This window comes from Vidua macroura, chromosome 3 (assembly GCF_024509145.1).
Source record: "Vidua macroura isolate BioBank_ID:100142 chromosome 3, ASM2450914v1, whole genome shotgun sequence".
Lineage (NCBI taxonomy): Eukaryota > Metazoa > Chordata > Aves > Passeriformes > Viduidae > Vidua > Vidua macroura.
The window spans coordinates 89,390,579-89,412,496 of NC_071573.1; the positions used below are offsets into that span (position 1 = coordinate 89,390,579).

Here is a 21,918-nt window from a genome sequence, read left to right on the forward strand (position 1 = left end):
TATCAGAATAAGCAAGGAAGCAGACAGTTTTTAAAATCAAGTGTGTAAAGTATAGAACTTTACTGATGCTGCAGTTTAATCTTTGGTTGTATAAACAAATAAGATTGTGCAGTCTGACCAGAAAAAATGGAAAACCTTGATACTTGTGTAAAGATCAGATGTGCATAGTACATGGAATCTTGGCTTGTCGTACATATCTTCAGTGAATTCATTCTAAAACTCGCATCTGTAAGATGTAGACTGATGCTGAATTTCATTCTAACCTTTGAGATCTCTACGTGAAAAGAGCTTCATAAGAAATGTGTAGTATTCTTATTACTTTTGGTACAAAATTACTCTTTTTAAAATCTGCAGGCAGAAATAATCCTAGTTATTACAGTCCTCTGTAAATCCTGTCATATTTTAATTAGAATCCTGCTGGAAATTAGTATGGCTATTTCCTTATCCTAAAAAGGGCTGAAACTAATAAAAACTAGAATAATTATTTAAGACTTTCAGCAGATTAAAAACCTCCAACTCCCCCAACCCCTTCAAAAAACCTCCTGAAATAATGTATGTAATGTTCTGTTCCAGACTCAGAACCTTTGCTGTTGAAAGGGAATTTTTTAGTTTGAATTCTGAAAAAAATTATCAAGTGAAACTTCTAATAATTCTAATATGGCAATATTGAAGATAATCCACATTTAAATTAAGATGGTACAAAGTCTTGATGGTCATGTATGGCTGCATATGATATAACCAGAGACATGTTAAAATTGTCAAATGCTCTGCTTGCACTGGGCATTCCTGTTTATTGTTCTTGGGTTAGCATGATGCAAAGGCTGAAAGACACAGGGCAGGTCACTGCTGTTTTAGAATTTCTCTGCACCTCCTGGAGTGCTCATCACTTATTCTAGCATCTGTCCCTTGTTGTAAGGGTTACACTGACAGATGTAGAAAAGAAGTCAAAAGCTTTTGATTCATAAAATACTTTGAATTCTGGTAATCAATGTAACTATTAGAAAAAATAATAGTGTGTGCTAGTCAGTAAGAGAATTATCAAAACCTGCACTCCTCCTTTTTGCTCTGCTTTGGATCTGAAACAGAATGTTTATTTGTTCTGTAGTAGAAGCATTTTGGCTTTGCTTACTGGTGTGTCTTCAGGAAAAGTAGGGATCAAAGTCCCTGGTTCATAATCAGTCAGCTTCCAAATAGCAGCACTGCAAATCAAGGAAAAAGTTTTCCTAAGAGGTTTGAGCACTGGAGAAAGAAAACAACTCTCCTAGCTGAATGTTCCCAATGTTCCCTGGGATTTAAGTGTATGTTTCAAAGCTCTCTTTCAAATACTTGAAGTTAGAGAACTTGCCATGAAATCAGGGACCATGTGTGTATGTTTTAAAATGGCTTTTCAGTATTGAAAAATTGAGTAAACTTACCTGTCACAGTGTAAATTTTTGTCACTGTGTTTCTGCTAATGAAGGCTCATATTGCTGATTTTTCTAAATATTTCTGAGCAAAGTTGTTTGTTGCATTTTGTCTTTTTTGAGATTGTGGAAAGAACATTTTGGTGTTGAACATTTTGGGGTTGCTCTGAAGTCAGAATGTGAGCTCCAGCTGGGAAAAGAATGAAACATTGTTCTTCCTAAATACTTAGAACTACACTGATTTGCTGCAGCTATGGAGCTGTTTCCCTGACTTTCCCATTTTAACTTAAACTGATTTTTCTCCAGTTCTCCTGAAAGGAGCAGCACCAAATTTAAGTGACTTACTGTCTCTTCTTTTGTTGTTTGAAGGGCAAATTAAGGACTGATGAAATAAATTCCAGGAGACCTTTCTCCTTCCTGTCTTCAGATAGCTGTTCAACAAGAAAATAGAGAGTTGGTTTTGGTAAATGATGCTTATTATCCTTGTGTCTCCATAGGGCATTAGAGCTATCTAATAGCTTTAACTTTTGCACAGGTACAGATTTGCAGTTATTTCACTAATACTTGTATGCAAAGTAGTAGGATTTAGCCCATTGTAAAATTTGAAATAACATTGTTCTCATACTTGTAGATCCAGGTAAATAAATGAATTATATCAATTTATTACTATGCTCAAAAGCCATTGGTGGGTAATCTGCCACACCCAGTTCTTGTATTGCATGGGCTCCTTTTCCTGATCCTACACTCCTATTTAAAAAGATCATTCTGTCTTTCTAAATACAGTATTGCAGAATGCCCTGATTCTCTTTGATTTATTAGGGGCTGTCCATATGCTGTTGCTGCTGTTACAGGAGTGGTTGGTTTGTTCTTTACTTGCTGCAAATGGTTTAGTGTGAACACCAACAGATCAGATTGTGCATAAGTCTGTGAAGAAGGTTTTTACTCATCAATGTCAAAGGGGTCTGAGGTCAGCAGTGAATGTGGGAAAACAGGTGTTCATGTTACCTATTTTGTTGCTCTTCTTTTTCTGAAGACCAAACTGTGAGGTAGTCTAGAAATACAGTAGTTTATGTTGAATTGTGCATGACAGAAAGATGTTCATGCAGTACCAGCTTGTTAGAACACACAAACCATCTGTTCAGCACAAAAAGTCTCTTGCTGCTCCGAAATGTATGAATAATCTGGAATGATATGTCAGATGCAAGGGGGAAGAGAGGACTAAGTTTTTGGTAGAAATATTTTGATATAATGATTTTTTAAAGTAATGTTTGTACTGTAAGCTATCCAAGTGCTTCTTGTGGTGGAAGTGGGAGATGTTTTCAGCATAAAGTGGAAATAGAGCAGGTTGGTTTTGACACAAAGCAGGAACTCGATGTGATTCTGCATCCATCTAAGGACTTAAGATGTCCTGATTTGGAGACAAATAGAAAATAATTAGAAGCTGCTATGAATTGTAAATATTATTAACATGGAAGATCTCAGTTGCTGTTCAGTATAAAACTGGGAGAATCACTGTAACATAGATTGTTGTGTTTATTTACTGGGTAACTTAACACATATATATGGATGGCAAACACCTATGGGATCCCTCTGAACACATGAAATACAACAGTATCAAAACAAAGTAATTTTTAACAGAAGCTTTTCAAAAAGAATTGAATTTGATTTTATTTTTTTAAATAAACCAACAGCATTTTCAAATGCTTATTATACTACTTTTATCTATCTGTTTTATCTGAATAAAACTTAATTAAAGTTTCCAGAAGTCCTCACTTAATGTTCGCTATTTTGTGTTTCATGGATGTGTGAATGAGAGGAAGTAAATTAGGGATTTGGGGCAAGTTTTTTCTTTTTGCTACTTGATTGAAAATGACACATTTTTTCAGTGCATTCCAAAAATACATTCTTCACTCCTAATTCTATTGCACAGGTGGCTTCTGGGATTTCTGCCAACAGGTACAGACAGAGGACAACATCAAAACCTTTTCCAAAGCTTAAAAAAATAGTATTAATAGTGTTATCCTATCCCTATGTTGGAAAACTCTTCTATTATGGTTTATAACTTAAAAAGCCGTGCTAAGTAACACAATACTGGTTAGTAAAAGCAAGTTCTCTTAACTCTGACTCTGCTCAAAGTATCTGCATTGTATTGCTTCTGCCTTCAGCTTCACTTTGTATATGATGCTGCTATTGATATCAAAGTGATTTTAGATTTTGACTAAAGTGTTTTTGAGCTGATCACTTGCCAAGACATGAAGTTTTGGATACTTTTTTAACACCATCTTTGTTCATTAATTCAGTATTGGAGGGTATAATTTCAGTCATTACAAATTTCAGTGTGGCCCTGTGTTTGTCCTAGGAGCTTTCAGTGCAGACAGCAACTCATTATCTATTTCTTTCCATTGGATAAGTGAGTGAATTAAAGTAAAACTGTCTCATATTTGTGAGACATCTCTATTGCCTATAGTAGTCTATAGGGTGCTTTTTCATCTGGCTGACAAAAGGCCCTTAGGAATTTTGTCCCTCATTTGAATACTGAGTAGTATAAAGGCCATAAGCTTGTGACCTCTGAATTCTACAACTTCCCCATGTCTCATGATATAAATGCTTATAGCCTGAGGTACATGGACTGGGAAGGGATGTTTGGTCCAGAGGCAAGTCTAAGTACTGCTGAGATAATGATCTTACTGTAAGAGTTATTCTGAAAGAAAAATAGTACCATTTTACAGTAACAATTTATTGGAGACCTTTAAAAAGGAGTTTTCAGGTGCCAGCTAATCTCAGCTATCATAACATCACTTTAAGAAAAATACCTGACAGCTGCAGGGGAAAAAGTCAAGTCTTTGATGTCCATTTGTGTTCATTCCTAAAGGGATATCTTTCAACTGTTTACTACAACTTTAAAAACATCCAGTCATTAGAAAATGTGGGTATTGATGTTCAAAGTTAATTTTGAGATTGTTCTCATGTGCCTGAATTGAGGTATAACTCATGTTGAAGTCCATTATTTCTGTGTGGAGCTTTAGAAGTGACTCTCTGGTGTTGGTAAATTGCATGAACATCAGACTGAGGGATGATGCAGCACATGCCTTTTTGAGAAAATCTGGGAAGACGTGTTTGAGGAATAATTACTGCTAGTAAAAGTTTTCTTTAGAGGCTGAAATACATAATTTCTTTGGTTGTTGGTGTTGCTTCTTGTGAAGTGGTTGAATATCCCATGCCCACTGACCATCTTTTCTGGGTGCCATCTATTCCATGGTTCCTCACTCAATGATCCTGTTGGGTACAAAAGCCCTCTAGGGCTTTTTTCCCAGGAACTGGATGTATGGAAGCCTGTTGCTTAAGCTACATAGCGGACCAGGAGGTGGGGGGCAAGGGAAGTCGTAGTATCTACTACTTTATATGTACAGGTGCATAATAAGTCACTCAGTCTTTTGCACCCTGTAGTGAGGATCTTGCACCTGGAAGTTGTTAATTAATATTCACTTTCTTTTTATTGTTCTTTTTCATAATTCTTCTGTTTTCCCTTTTGTGATTGTCCTATGTCATGGGATGCCATTGTCTTACTTGGATTACAGGCCATAGGAGGTAGGTGTGAGGTGCTATATCAGTATATGGCGGTAGTACATAATAATGTTTTTACCATTTGTTGTTTGTTAGGAAACTGACCATTGCAAAATGCAGTTGCCCACAAATGTTATCATTGAGCCTTGGATTCTGTCCTGGAGATGCCTCCTTCCCAAGTGTCACTGCTCCTATTACCTGCTCATTCCACATTTCAGTTCAGTTGGTCTCTTGCCTGTGGAGATAGCCATGAGCGAGCTTTCCACTGCCATCTCTAATAGGTTTATTTGCTTTGGTAACCCTTGGTCTTTTACAGTTAAGTATTGAACCTATGATTTCTCCATCCTTTCTCTCAGTTAATTTATTTAGAAATTCTTGATTTTCTCTTCAAGTGTACCAGCCAATAACCCGTGCATCATCCGGGCCTACATATGAAGGCCTTCCTGCCCTCACAACAGGGTCTACACTGCACTGTTCTTTGTTTTGCAAAATAATCCAGTTGTTCTTAATGTACCTCTTACAACAACAATAACAGCTTCTAGGTATTTCTTTGTTTCTTAAATAGCAAGCTGCTTCTGCTCCCTTCTGATTTTATTCTAGTTTTTGTGTACTCACACATGCTATTCTGATTTCAACAGATGTCAAACACATTAAGTTGTAAAACATGTATCTTATTCATTCTTTTCATCATTTGTCTTCCCTATATTTCCAGGCATGAGGTAATGATAACCACCTGCATGCTTATCAAATGCACTTTTTAAAAACCAGCATCCTGTGTTTTTTCAAGTTAAACACACACAGATATCTTTGAGTTATTTATTTACGTGGTTGCAGCAAAGAAAACTGATAATGGATTGGAAGGACAGTTGGAAAAGAAGGGAGAATGCTGGGCTGGATATTATTAGTTTGTTTTTTAGGAAACAAAAATCTTTGAGTAGAGGAAACCAGCATGTGTCTAAGGCACCAGAGTTTAGTTGAATAAATTCCCTGAAGAGCAAGTAAGTCTATGTGAATTGAATTGTGTGAATGAGCACTATTTAAAGAAAAAATCTACAAAACCTCAAACCTCTCGATTGCTCATTGCCTGAATTATCATTAAACAGCTACTAAAAGTTGGGATAATAGAGGAGACAATGTGAGAGAGATAGGAGACAAGCTAGAGAATTAAACTTGAAATAACTGGAAGGGAAGCTAGAGTAAGAGTACAAGCATGAAGGAAGTAAAAACAATGCAGCATGTAGCTGGAATAAATTACCAGAGAAAAAGTGAGAACATGTGAGAAAGTTGAGGAATAGGGAAGGAGGGATCCTCATATGGCTGTTTGCAATCATAACAGGCTACAAAAGATTTTGCAGCAGCAAAGTCAAAACCAGCATTTCAGTAAGATCACAGAAGCAAGAAGGTGGTTTCATGGTTATTGTAGTGTAATGCATTGGAAATTACAAGAAGGGACCCACAAGGGAGCAGTTTATAAGAACTAGAGCCTGTGGGAAGGAACTCGCTTTAGGAAGGTTTGTGGAGGGCTGTCTCTCATGGGAGGGACTCCATGCTGGAACAGGGGAGGTGTGTGAGGAGTCCTTCCCCTGAAGAGGAAGAAGTGGCAGCGTCAATGTGTGATGAACCAACCTCAATGACTCGCACCTCCAATGGGGCAACAAAAGAGAGAATCAGAAATAAAGGTTTAAAAAACTTCCCTCCCCATCCCTCAAGGAGCCACTCTGTCAGTCACGCTCACACACCTGAGCAGGGACCGAGGCCCCTTTGCAGCTACACCCCCACACTCACACAGTCACACCAGGCTTCAGCTGGCTCAAACCCAGGTTTCCCACAGCAGTCTCAGATCAAGCAATCCTTAAAATCATTTAATCTTGGTGCAGTAGCTAAATAACAGAAAACCAGTTTGAGCTGGTGCCTCTGAGGAGGAACCCTGACCAAAGGACCCCTGGCCTTTTATCCTCCCACAGTCTAAGCACAGGAAAGCCTGGAACCCTCGGCTTCTGCTGTGTCTCTGTGTCTCTGGTCCCCTGGCCAGGCCACAGGTCCCCAAGCCCTTTGTTGGGCAAAGGGTCAGCAACTCCTGACCTCTCACCTCGGGCTCGTGGTCCCAGAGCTCAACCTGTGGCTCCTGCTGCAGCTGCTCACTGAGATACTGGCACTGAATGGATTCCTCAACAAAAATTAAGACTGGGAGGAAGGGAGAGGTTGGAGGGGGGAAGATGATTGTAAGGTTTCGTTTTATTTCTCATTAGCCTTCTCTGATTTAATTGGTAATAAATTCAGTTAATTTCCCAAGTCAAGTCTCTTTTGTTGGTGTCAATAAACAGTGAGTGGATCCCTCCTTTCCCTTATCTCAACCTAGGAGCCATTTGCTGCATTTTCTCTCCCTTGTCCAGCTGAAGAGGGCAGTGATAAAGCAGCATTGGTGGTCAACTCAACACATCTCATCAATTTCAGTCCAGTAGTCTGGATTCAGCTAGAAGCCTCCTTTGAAATGCTAGCACTTGATTTCCTGCATTGTGATTTTTTCTAATTTTCAATAGCTTTGTTGGTTGTGTTACTGTATTTTTTTGTAGTTCTCTTTTTTTATGCAGTATCTGGTCTTACCTAGAAATGGAACCTGTGTGTGACTTGCTTTTTTGTTTAAATAGAAAAAAGTTCTCATCAGTCTGTTTATATCGGCTAAAGGTTATCTGCTTACCATGGCTGGTGTAGGGTATCTACTGCTTTCTCTTACCTTGGGTGCAAGCCTACATGCAATGTTATATTGATACACTTGCTGTGGAACCAAGAATAAGCAGTAAGCAAAACACAAGCAGAACATTAACCTTTTGGAATAATAAGGGAGTATGGAAGATTACAGACAACATACTTGCTCAAAGAATAAGCAGATTAAAATGGGATACCTACTAATAAAATTCTACTATTGCAGTGCTGTAAAGTTGTTTCTTTTTAACAAGAGTGTGCAGAAATGTTGGGCAGCTGAGTTTGGGACTTTGTAAGCATCACAAAAGCAAAGTGAGTGGAATGAGATGACAGAAACTGTGATGCAGTTCTGGGGCAGCATCTTGGGGATTAAATTCCAAGAGACCTGTGCACTACTGTGTGCACTCTACGAGGGTGTTCCTAACTTGAGGACTACTGCAAGTCTACAGACCAAATAAAGCATTACTGCCTCTAACACAGGCCTTTTAGGACTCATACTAATATAGGTGGATGGATGCAGAAAGAGAATGGTGTAAGCTTTACCAAGAACCCAAACACTGAGTGGCTGTGTCTGGTTTTTCCTGCTCAGATAACAAACCGTGCTGCAGAAGTGAGCATATAATTTTCTGCTTAGAATGAGATCAGTGTTGTTCAATTCTGTTCATTTGACACTGCAACTCTCTCTCCAGGTTCAGCAATGCTAAGTGCTAACCTAGTGCAGCAGCTTGAAAAATAGTTTTTTATTAAAACTAATGCAGGTTGGAGTTGCATTAATCTCTAGTGATGATTGTATTTGGCAGCTGTGTGCCTGTTCCTGTTTGGCATATGACTCTTACATATTCAGTTTCTTTTTATTTTTTCTCTGACAGTGTCTGGACTTCTTTACCCTGGAGTTCTTTCTTGCAGGAAGCAGGCCAGCATTTCATCTCTAGAGTTTTATTTTAAAAACATACTATGTCTCTTAAGGCATGATGGGCTGCAGGAGGTGTTTAAATTGCCACTTGCTAACTCCTGTTTTGCTTATCACTTATACATTTAGATCACATAATCAAATGGCTACTGAAAGTTCTTACAGCCAGCAAAAAAAGTCAAATGCAGTTATCTCAATGACACTTTAAATATGGGTTCCTTAACCTGAGCTTTTATTAAGCTGGTAGATTCTTGGTAGTCTAAAAGATAATTGCATTTTGAATACATCAAATGTCAGTTTTATGTTTTAAAAACTGTTCTAGTAAAGCTCTGTTTGATCTTCAGCTTGAAAAATTCCCATTAAATAATCTCTAAGTCCACCAAAACAGTGGAAAATTGCAATTCTAAGATTAAATTAAGAGGAATTAAGAAAAAAAAGAATTTGAAAGTATGAATTTTAAATTTTATTTTCCTTTTGTACAGTCTTCTTTCAAATTTAAATGTAATACTGAAGCTTTATGGGCTGCCTAAAAATTCTGGATGTGCATGCGGTTTCATCCTAAAATATGGGTATATTATTGATAGAACTCTTATACAGTTAAACAAAATGAACTCCTAGCTCTTCTTATAGGGTTTGTCTCATTTTTGATGCATTGTTCTAAGCTCAGTTTTGTTTAACTGCTCCTTGGGTTTTACCAATTGAAAAAATTATCTGCAGTTTTAATAGAAGGAATATATTTTGCTCATGTCTTCCCAGACATCCCATTGAAATCATGACATACCATAACCCTTCTAGAGCACTGGTGCAAAAAGAATATTTATGTTCAGTAGAAATGAACATTATTCATCTAGATGATACGTGGTTTAAAAAGATGAAGTATTTTCAGGAGTCTTTAGAAATTTGTTGGTTGCAAAAGCAGATATCCCATGATTTGTAGTAAGTCTGAGTTAGCAATTATTTGGTATCTTTCTAATGTTTAGAGATACTTTATTAATTTCTACTAATAATTTATAATTTTGTTTTCCTCTGTTGAACCTTGATAGTATTTTAGCCTTTTCAGTCTTTTGAAATTTTCAAAAATCTTGATTTTTCAAATATATTTACTGGCAGTATTAACATTATCTCAGCCAGTTTTCCAAGTCACTTACAGTGATGTCTCCTCATCCTTTTTCTTCCCCAAAGACTTCTGCCTCTGTCTCTTTGCCTTCCTGTTCTCATCTTTCCTCTTGCTTTGTTGCTAGCTGCCACAAAGCAGTTGGAATCTCTTTGGCCCTGTTGCAGAGGCCCTCCTGACAGCTGAAGAAGGATGTTTATCCTAACCAGAATCCCAACTGATACACAGTTTCTGGACCATGCCATGCAAGTGACCTCCATTATGTGAAGCAAGTACAGTTCTAGTCAGGATTTGTTTGCTTGAGCTTTGTGCCATGTCATACCTCTATAAAATTAGTATTAGTTTTATTATATTTAACTAGTCTGAGAACTAAAAAATGATTGATCTAAGTAGTATTTAACCCAAAACTATTCCAAGATCTTTCATGTTTTAAGACTACCTTGCTGTATTAATCATATTTTTTTTTTTAGGCTGCGAGAAGAATTCATTAGCTCTGGATTTCTTGATGTTATCTGTTATCATCTTTAATGTCCCTTTGTGCTAGTCAGAAATGTACTTAATAGTGTTTCCTTTAATTCCAGCTTAATCTAAAAGTGTGACTTGGTTTATGGCAAAAAGCAGTGAATAGCTCCATTACTGAAACACATTGCTAGTCAATGTAAATTTACTTTGTAAGGACGAAAATACACCTGTGAATTAGTTGGTTTTGGTAGTTATATTCTTCTGAGGTGTCATCATTCATGTATTTTAAAACACCAAATTCCAGTATAAAGGAGAAGAAAAACTATAATATTGGTCAAACATAGATGAAGTATTAATTTTAAATTACTTTTCTACCCAAATACAACTACTGTATTCTACAAACACATTTGTTTTAAAATTTTGAGAGTAAAGATGGCTCATGAAAATCAGTCTTACGAAAATAACCCTAATCAATCAAACAGATAATACTTTTGGCTTTTCCACCTGCTTTTCAGTGCCAGAGAAGGTTTCCCTTCTTATTCCTAACTCTGTTGCCAGAACTTTACCAACTCACACAGACATTCAGTTCTGTTCTGCTTGAACACAGTTGGTGTCTGTCTGTGTGTGTTCTCCACATGGTCAACTATTGCTGGTTTTCCTACACTTAATGTTTCTTAAGCCAATTATTTTATTTTTTATTTTAATTTTTCCCCAGTTTTTTTTCTGGAAATAGTGTGGAGGTACAAAGAAACATAAAAAATGGAGACACAATAGTTAGCCCAACATCTCCCAAAAACCCCACAGCAAATCAGTTCTGTGTAAAGTTAGCACAGCAGATGGTATAAACTGGGCTAGTGTAGTTCAGCAGTCAGTCACCAGCAAAACATACCGAGTCTGCTTCCAGAGAGCAATGGCATCTTGGCATAACTATGCAGATATTGTAGCTCTTTCCTCCTTAAGCAGTTCTTCCCCAGGAGTCACATGTACATTAGTTTGCTTGGAGGTAAAACTGCTGGCTCGTTTCTCTTCTGTGCTGCTTCAGCTGATTTTCCCCCAGCTAGCGTTTCCAAGAATGACTGCCAGAGAAGGCCACTATTTCCTAATCTGCCAGGACCTGCAGAGGCATTTTGCCTCTGCTTCAAGCCACTTTCTTTTGTGTCAATAGGCTAGAGAGATGCCAGTGAGGCAAAAAAGCAACCAACCAACCAAAAAAATGGTGGAATGCTATCTCTAAGTACAACGTGTCCCTTAGCTCATCAACCACTTGTGAAAGGTCTGAGGTTCATGTTTTCTGAGAAGGAATCAATCCCAGTTTTGAACCTGAGATTTGAATTGCACATGTGAAAACTACCATGATATTGTAGCAAACAAAGAGCTTTGAGAGTGTATTTTGATGTGAACAATCTAATTTGCAACACAGTAGTTCAAGATTGAGTATTAGTATATATGCTTTCCTTTTTGTTTTAATTAATTCCCTAATCTTTCAGAAAGTAATTATCAGTCTTTCATTTTATAGAAGCTTGTACTGATGGTATAACTATATAGATATGCACACACTCTATCTAGTTACACACATATGCATACCTGTATAATACAGTTTTCTAGTTATATATTACTTGTTTCGCTTTCACTTTGTGTTTCTCTAAACTGAGAGTCAAGATTATTATTTCATAAAACATCTGACTGAATCAAATATTCTTTCTCTCTGTAGAAATACCCATTTGCAATAAAGCAGAAATTAATTAGATCTGGATAATGTTTCTCTAAATAGCCTTATTAGTAGGTTATAAATTTCACAGCTCAGACTTTACCTGTGTCTATGAAATGTTATATATATTTAGAGCATTATGCACATTTTAAATACTCTGAATCAAACCAGTTATGAAAATGGAAAATTGGTAGAGCAGATTGTATTTCCAACCAGTAATTGTTAAAGAAGACTGTAGTGTCAGTACTGTGATATTGTCCTTATTGGAGAAGGCAGGACATAGTGTGTTACAGTCTAGGAGTTTTCTTGAGAATTTTGGTTAAGGTGAAGGTTATCGTTAAAGATTGAGTAGTATGTTTGTGTAGTGTGATGCAGGAAAAGTATCAGAATTTCTCTAAGGAAGAGTGTTCTTTTTTAGTCTGTCAGAGTTCTTTGAAAAAAAAGTAGGCAAAATACATAAAGGTTACCTGTCAGACATAATGTTCTAGGATTTTCACAAGGCCTTTGATAAGATTCTTCATAGTATGCTGCAAAGAAAATGAATAGTGACAGAGGAAGTAGCATAACTTAGGTATGGTTTAAAAATGGATTATGATGAAAACAACTAGAAAAGTAGTTTGCTTCTGAAATTGCAGTATTACCAGAGTTAATGCTGTTGATGGTGATGAAAAGGAAGCTGCATGAGGGCCGAATTTCCTTATATGTGTAATTTCTGATTAGGTAGTCCTGTCCAGGTCTGTATGAAGCTTCAGATTATAAGTGTGATGCGGTAAGATATACCTAGGTTTGGGTAACTAACTTAATGGGTAAGGCTTTTTTGGACAGGAGCCTATCCTTTAATGTGGTATTTAGGGCAGGATGAAGTACTACAGCAACAACTCTGTTCATTTGACTAACTGCTAACAGAAAATTATTATAATGTTGTCAGAATATTTTACTTGGCAAGAATGAGAAGTTAAAATATGTTGATTTTATGGGAAGCAATTGGTGCATTAAGTCCTTTCACTTTAAAGACCAGGAGGGGACAAAATGCAGTTAACTACATCGTGACTGACTTGCAACGATTTATGAAAAAGCAACTTTATTTTAAAGGGGTGTTAGAGAGTCAGAGAGCAGCCCAATTTGGAAGACATCTTGAAAGATTATCTGGTTTGACTTCTTGTGGGAAAGAGATCCTTTATGAGATTACCTAGCACTGCGACCAAACATGTACTGAAAATTCCCAGTGATGGGGATTTACCATGTCCCTGGGAGGTTATTGCAGTGGTTGAAGACAGCCTTTACTGAGGTATTCTAGAAAATTATAATGGTTGTATCTTTTTACTCTTTCCAAAACATAGTAAAACAAACAGTTGTAAAATTAAGGAGTGCATTAAAAACCCATAAAATAAAACAATTATGTATTATAGTCAGCCTGTGGAAGTAATTAACTCTATAGGGCATTTAATAAAAAAACAAGGTTTGACTTTCATTTTCTGTAAGTACTGCATACTTAGCAAAAAATAAATCAAGCTGACACTGTCCATTGCAGAGTGCTTTATATATTTTTATATAAGATTATGAGATTGGTAGAAGAAGTGCTTGCAGATTGGAAAAATGATACCGTTCCTTTTCTCAGCTGGAAATGACTAAGCAAGTTGATGATCAATGGAAATTCAGACTGCATCTCTTTAGAAGGTTGAGTAGTGTCTTCCAAACTGCTGTTCTTTCAGTGTGTTGTCATTTCTGAGAAGCATGGGGTTCAGTTAGTCATTTCACTGGGAACGGTCAGGTGCTGGAACAAATCTAAAAACTTACTCTGTATATCCATATTTGCATTGTCATTGTGGGTTGTGAAATGATAATTTTGTAATTCGGAAATCCCACATTGATATTGCATTATTTTCTTGTACATAAATATTAACACAAAGTCCAATGCCGGTCTGAATTCACATAGTTTGAGTGTACTGTTGTGATTTTGTGGAACAGACTGAACACAACACTTTATGGCCACCATTGTGCACTGGATCAGGTTTGCCTGTTGTACTGGCAGAGGCATGAGGCTTGAATGGAAGGATCTGAAACCTTATCACCTGAAAGAGAACTGGACTGGCACTCTGCTAGGGAGCCTGTGTAGGATGTAGAAAAGTGGTGAGGAAATCAAAGTGTATGTTTTTTGTAATCCTCTACCCTTTCTTCCTTTAATACACAAAAACTGTATCCATAGTGTTAAATGAAATGGGATACTATTAAAGCACAAGGACTGGCACATTTGCTCACATTGTTCAGTTTGAGGGATATTTTCTGATGTGATTTTGGGGCAGTCAAGCTGGAATTCTCCCAGAGAGAGCCTGGGCATGGTTCAGAGTTGAGCAAAATCTTGACATTTGCTGTGGTTAGTTTAGGCAAACAGATGTGAGTTGTATGTGACAGCTGGTCTTGGGGCCAGAGGAAGTTTGTTGACCCTATTATATTTAGTTAGTTGGTGTATATCAAGATGTTGATAATGTCCAATCCCTTTTCATTTCTTTTCTTCTGCTGCCAGGTTTCTACGGGTTTGCATCATGATACTACATTCCTAATACTCATCACAGAGTTTCCCTCTCCATTCCCAACAAGACAACTTTAATACTACAGTCATGACAGTTTTCTGCTTTGCTCTTAAGTGCATTTCAGGTGATTCGTTCCACCCTATTTCCCTAAGCTGCCATGTTTGCTGCTCCCCCCTTAGAACCTCCATTATTCTTTGTTACTTAATAAATGATTCAGAACTTCTGCAATTCAAAAGAGTGGTTTAAAAAGCAAAGCACGTACAATCTCTCTCCTAGTTTTCTAATTTTCTCCCTTCTTCCTTTATATGCACACACTCAAGTGTAGTTTTACTTTTGCAGTATTTTCGGTTATAATTTCCTTAGGCAGGATGCATCTGTGCCTTGTTCTGGATGTTTTTTATGGTGATAGGAAAGCTCTGCTTTTCAGAAACTTCTGCTGATCTTCCTAAAACATGATGCTGCTGATGGCCACAGAGTTGTCCATACATATTCTTTATGATTGCAATGAGCTATGGTCACTTATGTGTTGAAAGTAGGTTACTGTTCAGTTCTAAACATACCTTCTATCCATTTTTGGTTTGATCAGGTGATTTATAAGGAGTCAAATGGAATGCAGTGTTCGGTATCTTATAGTACGTAAAGTGAGACTTAAAAGTCGTCCCAAAGCCAGATTTCTGGAAAAAAATTATAAAGATATCCACTTTTGTTTACACGATAAGGCTTGCTACATATGTTTTTTAAATAGTTTTAAACAACAAAAATGGAAAAATACACCCTTTCTGTAGTTGTATTTCTACAGATGTAATTGTATAATGCTGTATACTGTCTGTGGCTTGGTAATATTATTTATGTCCAGATTTGTGTAGTGTCTGGAAGACTAAACATGGCATGAGTACTTAATTTATGTCTGTCTGAACTGCCTAGAATACTGACTGGCAATTGTATCCAAACCAGTCCCAGGATGTTTAGTGGGAGGTATGTGCTTCTCAGATAGCTGTGCTGTGTGTGGGGAATCCAGAAAAGTGCTGTGAGAGCTCAGCAGCTGCTCAGGTAGTTTTGTCGTGGCTACAGATGGACGTGGTGTCCATACATCCTTCTCTGTGTACTTATCAATTGCTGTAATCACTTTGCATACGAAGTCATACTCCAAGGAGATTTTCTGATTTGAAATGAATTGCTGGGGTACCCTGAGTAGACTGAGAGCTGAAGCTTTGAATAAAATCTTCTTTATACTAGTACCTGAAACATAGAACATCAGGTCCTAAAAATGGTCAAATAATTTGAACAGGCTGCTGTAAAAGCTCTGGACAATCTCTGTTTCTTTGAGAGAACAAAAAAAAAAAAAGTTACATTAAAATAAATTTTACCAATGAGTGTTGATTCTTTAGTTAACAAGTAACTTTTTATTGCTATGAGAAAAGTGATTTTTAAGAAGTTTAATTTTGAACAGTAAATATATTTGGGTTTCTTTCCTGTAGCCACTATGAAATTGCCCGTTTCTTGGGGAAGGGATGAGCAGAAAATTATATTTCACTTGCAATTTGTTGCTAAAATTAAGTATTGATTAAAATTAAGGGCAAGCATATTTTGTAAGTCTTGCATAGATTGGCCAATCTGTCTTTGAGTCTGTTAAAACAGACCTGTGATAATAAATTTTAAGTTAAAGTAATCGACTACAAAAAAAAATACAGTACATTGTAACATGGTTGATGATTTAAAAATACATGAAGAGATATTTCTCACCTGTCTAAATGTTCTGTGTGATAGTTCGCTGGCTGGGATATTTCCCAATAGGCGTGAAGTCTGACTGTCCCCTGTATCTGTTGCTTATGTCTGGAATGGTTGGCTTTTCTGTTTCTAGAGCAGTAAAAGCAGTGCAGGAAGATAACTCAAGTTCTGTGCTACCACTATCCTATTAAAATTTCATGAATTTTGAGTGTCTAGGAGACCAAGGAATGGTAATGCAGCTATTCTGAGGCGTTAAGTTGGGCTGGGGAACACTCTACTGCTGGAGGAATGTTTTTTGTTAGAAGAAAATGGTGTGGTGTTTCTTTGTAGTGCAAAGTTAGTTTCTTTTCTCAGTAAGCTGAACAGGAAAATGTGTGTTTTTGCCTCTTCTATTACAAAGACTTTGAAGAGTTCATTAAAACTGCTTTCTCTTGGCATATGAAACATAATTCAGAGTGCTGGAAGGAAATAGACTTAACAGGGAAGAGTTCATCTTAATGCTGAATATAGCTAAAGTTTCTAGTCCCAGAAGGAGATAAGGAATTTCTGAATTTAATGGTTCCCATCTAAGGATTGGAGCTGAGGTGCTGTCCAAAGTTATCTCATATACAAAGATGTAGCTCCTGAATGTTTTTTTGAGAATCAAAAATGAACTGAAATCATCATGCTCTCAGGGGTACATTGCTGCTTTACAAAAGCATGCTTAGAAGAGCTGCCCTGGAATATATTTGGAGATTAATTGAAATGTTAGGAAACTGAGTGGGAATTTGTCTGTGGATATTAATATCCCAAAGTAAATGCTACTAATCAAAAGCTACAGCTTGATTATGAGGACTTTCTAGATGAGATAATTTTGAAACTCTGAGTAGAAATCAGGCTGAAATAGTAACACCAGAAAGACATCTTCCTTCTCAAATAGATACATATCACCAAAAAAAAAAAAAAGATATTTTATGAATCAGTAAATGATTAAAACAAATGGGGAAGAAACTCTAATTATTAAAATGTTTTTAATAATTGACAACTCAGAGGTAACTAACAGACCAGTATTTTTATAAAACAGTGAACCATGCCACTAGATGCAATTTTCTTAAACTCCTCTATTTTAGTACATTTAAAATGGCCATTTCCTGCTGAATTAATTGCCAGGCAGTGTCCACCTACACAGTATGGACTGTCCAGGCTCTGCCTGTCTCTAGCTGGGGTAGCTGTACTCCTTTATCATTGTTCTCTCAGATTTGAACTGGCAAACCACTGAATTTTATATGTCTCAAGGCACGTTGATACCTTCCTGACACAACACTTCCAGATGCTGGGACAATCTGCAAAGTAAGGATGACACATTCACATTCTGCCTTGCACAGTGATTTGTTTGGGTTGATACTCTTGCTGTGTGTAGGGCAGTTAGTTCTTTACTAAGGCACTTAGGTTTCCATGCACAATGAGCTCTATGCTTGCATTATAGCTGATGGAGGTATAGTTAATGTCATCTGTGGAATGGGGAGAAATTTAGCTGAATGTCCACTTCAGTGGGCTGGGCTATTTTCCTGGCTTTGTTATCTCTGTTGGTAAGATATCTTAGGTGGGGTTGGTTCAATTATCTGAGCATGATCCAGTTCCATTTTCGATGTCCCATGGTATCAGAGACATCATCGAATCAGGTATGGGTATGACACAGGGCCTATGGGAGACTTGTCCCCTTCCAGAGTGGTAGCTGGGGACTAGATGGGCAGTCCAATATTTCGGGTAATAGTAATTTTGGTAACTGAATCAAATCCTTTCATTTTCAGTAGACATCAAAATTTAAGTAGCTTAATCTGAAGCTGAATTTCACTCAGGTCTAAGACATCCGTGAAAGGGTTGGAAGTAAGACATAGAAATCTGTAGATTTGTATGCTGCTGCACTGGCAGCTTCAGGACAGGTGTGATGTCCTTTGGTATCTCAGATTGTGATAGAGGTTTAAGATTGAGCAATTGAAGGAAGGGCAGAGTGGGTACTATGGTACAATTTTCTCAAAGTTGCAATAAAAAATATAGGAATACAAAGAGGATCAATAGAATCAGTCAAATAACTTGTAGTTATTCCAGTCCAGTGAAGTCTTTGTAACCAAATTCTATGAACTCTGAGCAAGAGTGGAATGTTGATGGTATTTTTTATTTCAGAATTGCACTAGTCTGCCCTTAAATAAAATATTTATATAGTGCAATTTACTTTTAAATTTTATCTTACATCTGAGACTCCTAATTGGAGTTACCATGATTTTTAAGCTTTATTTAATGTAAAATATACTTTAAAATCTCTGTGATGAAATCTGTATTAAAATAGTTGTGGATAATGTTTGATTTGAATAATGAATAACATGTGAAGCTTTGTTTCAAAACACTGCTAATATTGTATGTGAATACACGAGAGTGTGGATTGCTCTTTTATAACAAGTAGCAGATGTGACTTGAGTTCCCGTTTGATATTGACATGCCTGATAACCAGTAAGTATTAAGTGAGAAACTAGCTGGAAAGAAAACAGTGGAAAAGATAAAATTCCCAGGATAAATATCTTCAAATAAATTAAGATAGCCATGTCTGCAGTTCCCATTAAGAAATACTCATTTGACTCTATCCAGGCTGGCATGTCTTAAAATTCCCAGAGCTCGCAGCCTAGGAGCTAAGGGGATCCTCAAGCTTAAAGTGATATCTTAGGTAAACAGAAGAGTTGTTCTTTTTTAAACCATCAGAGTAACAGGCTGGTATAAACACTGTGTTGGCAGGGCAGAGTGGCTGTCCCTACAGCAATGACCAGCTGCCTTACAGGGTTGGCAGGGCAGAGTGGCTGTCCCTACAGCAATGACCAGCTGCCTTACAGGGTTGCTGGGAGGTTTGAGTGATGCTGTCAGGGCAGTGGGTGGGATGACCCCACCTAGAGCCAATGTGCAGCACTGATCCTGAAGAATCCAGGACCTCCCAGTCCCTGCATCCTCATTGCTATGTTAATATCATGGGTGCCCAGCCTGTGTTTGGAAGGTCTGCTGGTATGGGCTGCTTTTCCCTGGTAACTGGTTCATAGTTTTAACAGTGTGATAATTAAATGGGATTATTCCCTATGTCTACTGTTGTTACATTTCTCCAGTTATGGGTCAGGCTTAAGGTGTTTACCTGACGTGAGAGCTGTCTTAGCTCCTGGGTCAATGAGGAGAGGGGGGCTCTGTCTTTGGGACCTCAGAAGTAAGTAGATAACATGGCTGTTTTTTCTCTGTGCTGAATTCTATTCCCTTTTTAATTTATGTTGCATGGGGAACCTCTTCCAGTCACTGTCTTGGGTTTTTTGCCTTGGACAGTTCCTTTTGCAGTGGTGAATGGTGACCCTGAGGGCTGGGCAGTTGCACCTCTGGTGGGGCCTTTTGTGCTGAATCTACCAGGTGCCAAAAGTTCTTACTTTGTTGTTCATTAAGTCTCAGGAATACCTAGAGCTTATCCTTCTCTCCACAAATGATTTTGCTCTTCATTGAATGTTCTTCATTGAACACAGATATTGTAGTAGGTGGCCTGGATCCAGCTGAGGAAGGGCTGGTGTTGCCAGTCTTACAGCCTGGACAGCTTTGGCATTTCTAGATTAGAACACGTGTTCTCCCCCTTCCCTAAGCTGTATGTACAGGCTGTGTCCTGAGTCTCCCCAGGTGACAGCTAGAGGCAGCCTGAGCAAGATTATAAGCAAGAGTTTGCTCCGTTTGTTCCTCCTTCATTTGAAGACAGATGAAACCTTCTTGTGAATAGCTGAGATATCCCAGGTTTCTCATCAGGGCTGTGGAAAGTTCTCTGGGCCGTGTTGGTCCATTAGTTGCAGGGAAGCTGCTTTAGTAACAGTTCCTGTAATTTCATTTGGGCTTTTTGCCACTATAGTATGAAGCTTCCCTCAGTCTCATGGGTCTGTTCCTCCTTCCTGGTATGCAACTCTAAATACATTATTGATTTTTTACCCTCTAGTTCAGTTAGAAATACTCTTGGACCAGAGGAGTCCTCTGGGGACAGTAGGATTCTATCCCCCTCTCAGGCTTACTCAGCAGGTGTATTCTGCCGTGGTGTCCCCCTAATTTCTGCTCTCTTTTTCTTGTAGTTCTGCAAGTTTCCTAGGTGTATATGAGATGGATTTCCAATGTGTTTGATTTACACCATCACCCATAATTTTGGTGGTCTTTGTTTTGCTTATAGGTCTGACTAGTTTCTATTCCTCCTGTTCCGATTCTTTCCATGTCTTCAGGGTCATTCCAAATGTCTCTTTCCCAATCTTCCAATGAGACTATGAATTTTAAAGGTTCTGATTGTACTATTGTAGCTTCTATTTTTTTATTCTAACTTCCTTAGTCAGTCCTTGAATTGACTGTTGACTGTTACAGTCATGTTTTGCTTGATTTCTAACTTGGGCTTTTCCTTTGTGAAGTCCCTGGCACTTACTTTTGGGCAGCAGTCAGACATGCTGCAAGTACTTTACATATTACATCCTTTCCTTTTCCATCTTTTACTGATCCCTTGCATTCCCTTACAGTGCTATTTTACTTTTCCACTACCAGTTTGTTAGGCCCAATCCCTCCCTTTATGTGTGGATTTGCAGTTGCTGTCTTGTAAAAGTTCTCTGAGATGTCAATTTTAGTTTGTTTGAATACATGTATTTCCTTCCAGAAGGAATGGCCAAACTGTTGTGCTTGGTATGCCTGAAGGGATTACCCTGCTCTCTGCACCTGGCAGAATAGGTGAGAGAAGGTGCTCAGCAGTGTATGGCCAGCAGATCACAGCGATTGTGTGGATGATTGTGTTTAGATTTATTGCTAATACAGTATCTAAACACTGGCAATGCAATAACTCTATGATCTGTTACAATGGTTTGTATAATCAGGTCGTGGTCCCTCCTGTTGAGTCATGAGGATTTGGTGAGACAGTTGTACTTTCTAAATTTCTCTGGGAAGTGTAGGTGCAGCTGGGTCCACTTAAAACTGGTCGAGAGATTTGTCTACAGCAGGTTCTACTAGAAAAGTATAGGTTTACAGTCTTTGACCTTGTAGAATTCAAAATTACAAAGAAACTTTGTAGCTTCTTTAGGATTTAGTGTCCTCATTAGAACAGATACTAGTGCTTTTTACTCAGCTTTCCAAAAATGCATGTTCCTTGTCTTTGGGCTGGGTGTACCCTGCAGGCTGTCCCAGTCTCTCCAACAAATTTTAAATATACCATGTTTTTTCATTAGACTTCTTAATATCAGCGATACATTGAGACAGTGTTCAGATTTTACTTCAATATGTTGCACAAGACTGCTTTATATTATTTAAATCTCATAAACCCTACCAGTGCCAAGAGGAAATGCCTCAGAGCCAATTTGATTTTCAAACAAAATGCACCCTATTTGCAACAAATTGCCCTGTGAATGTTTATCATTGTAAAGATAGATTAAAAGAAAGATGTTATTTTTCAGTTTTATGGGATAGAATGGGAAGGACCTGAGCTTGTCACAAGATTAGAGAAATTGCATATCTGTCTTCTACTTCATAAGTGTTACAGCTTTGCAAGAAATACTGGTAGTTTGTTGATCGACCCTTAAGAATTAATAGTTGAATTAAAGTATAGTAACTGTAGATTTTTCTAGGGAAAAAGATTGCTTCCTGAATAGTCAAACTGGAATCATCTTGATATTACTCACATTGCTGCTGTCTTGTACTGTAACAAACAGTATTTCCAACACATTTATCTTATGACAAGAATATTTGGCCTCAAATCAGTTACTGAAGCTAGAAGTAGAATAACATGAATG

The 21,918-nt window shown here is 37.7% G+C and overlaps 1 protein-coding gene and 1 long non-coding RNA gene across 14 annotated transcripts in view; one reads left to right on the forward strand and one right to left on the reverse strand.

Annotated features, from left to right (window-relative positions):
- Positions 1 to 21,918, forward strand: part of KHDRBS2 (KH RNA binding domain containing, signal transduction associated 2) — a 356,668-nt gene that overhangs the window by 6,720 nt on the left and 328,030 nt on the right. The window lies entirely within an intron of this gene.
- On the reverse strand, positions 1,114 to 5,170 carry LOC128805045 (uncharacterized). The gene is made up of 3 exons (XR_008436261.1): positions 5,047 to 5,170; positions 1,749 to 1,834; positions 1,114 to 1,199 (listed from the first exon to the last, which is right to left on the reverse strand). It is a non-coding gene; the product is annotated as an uncharacterized LOC128805045 (long non-coding RNA).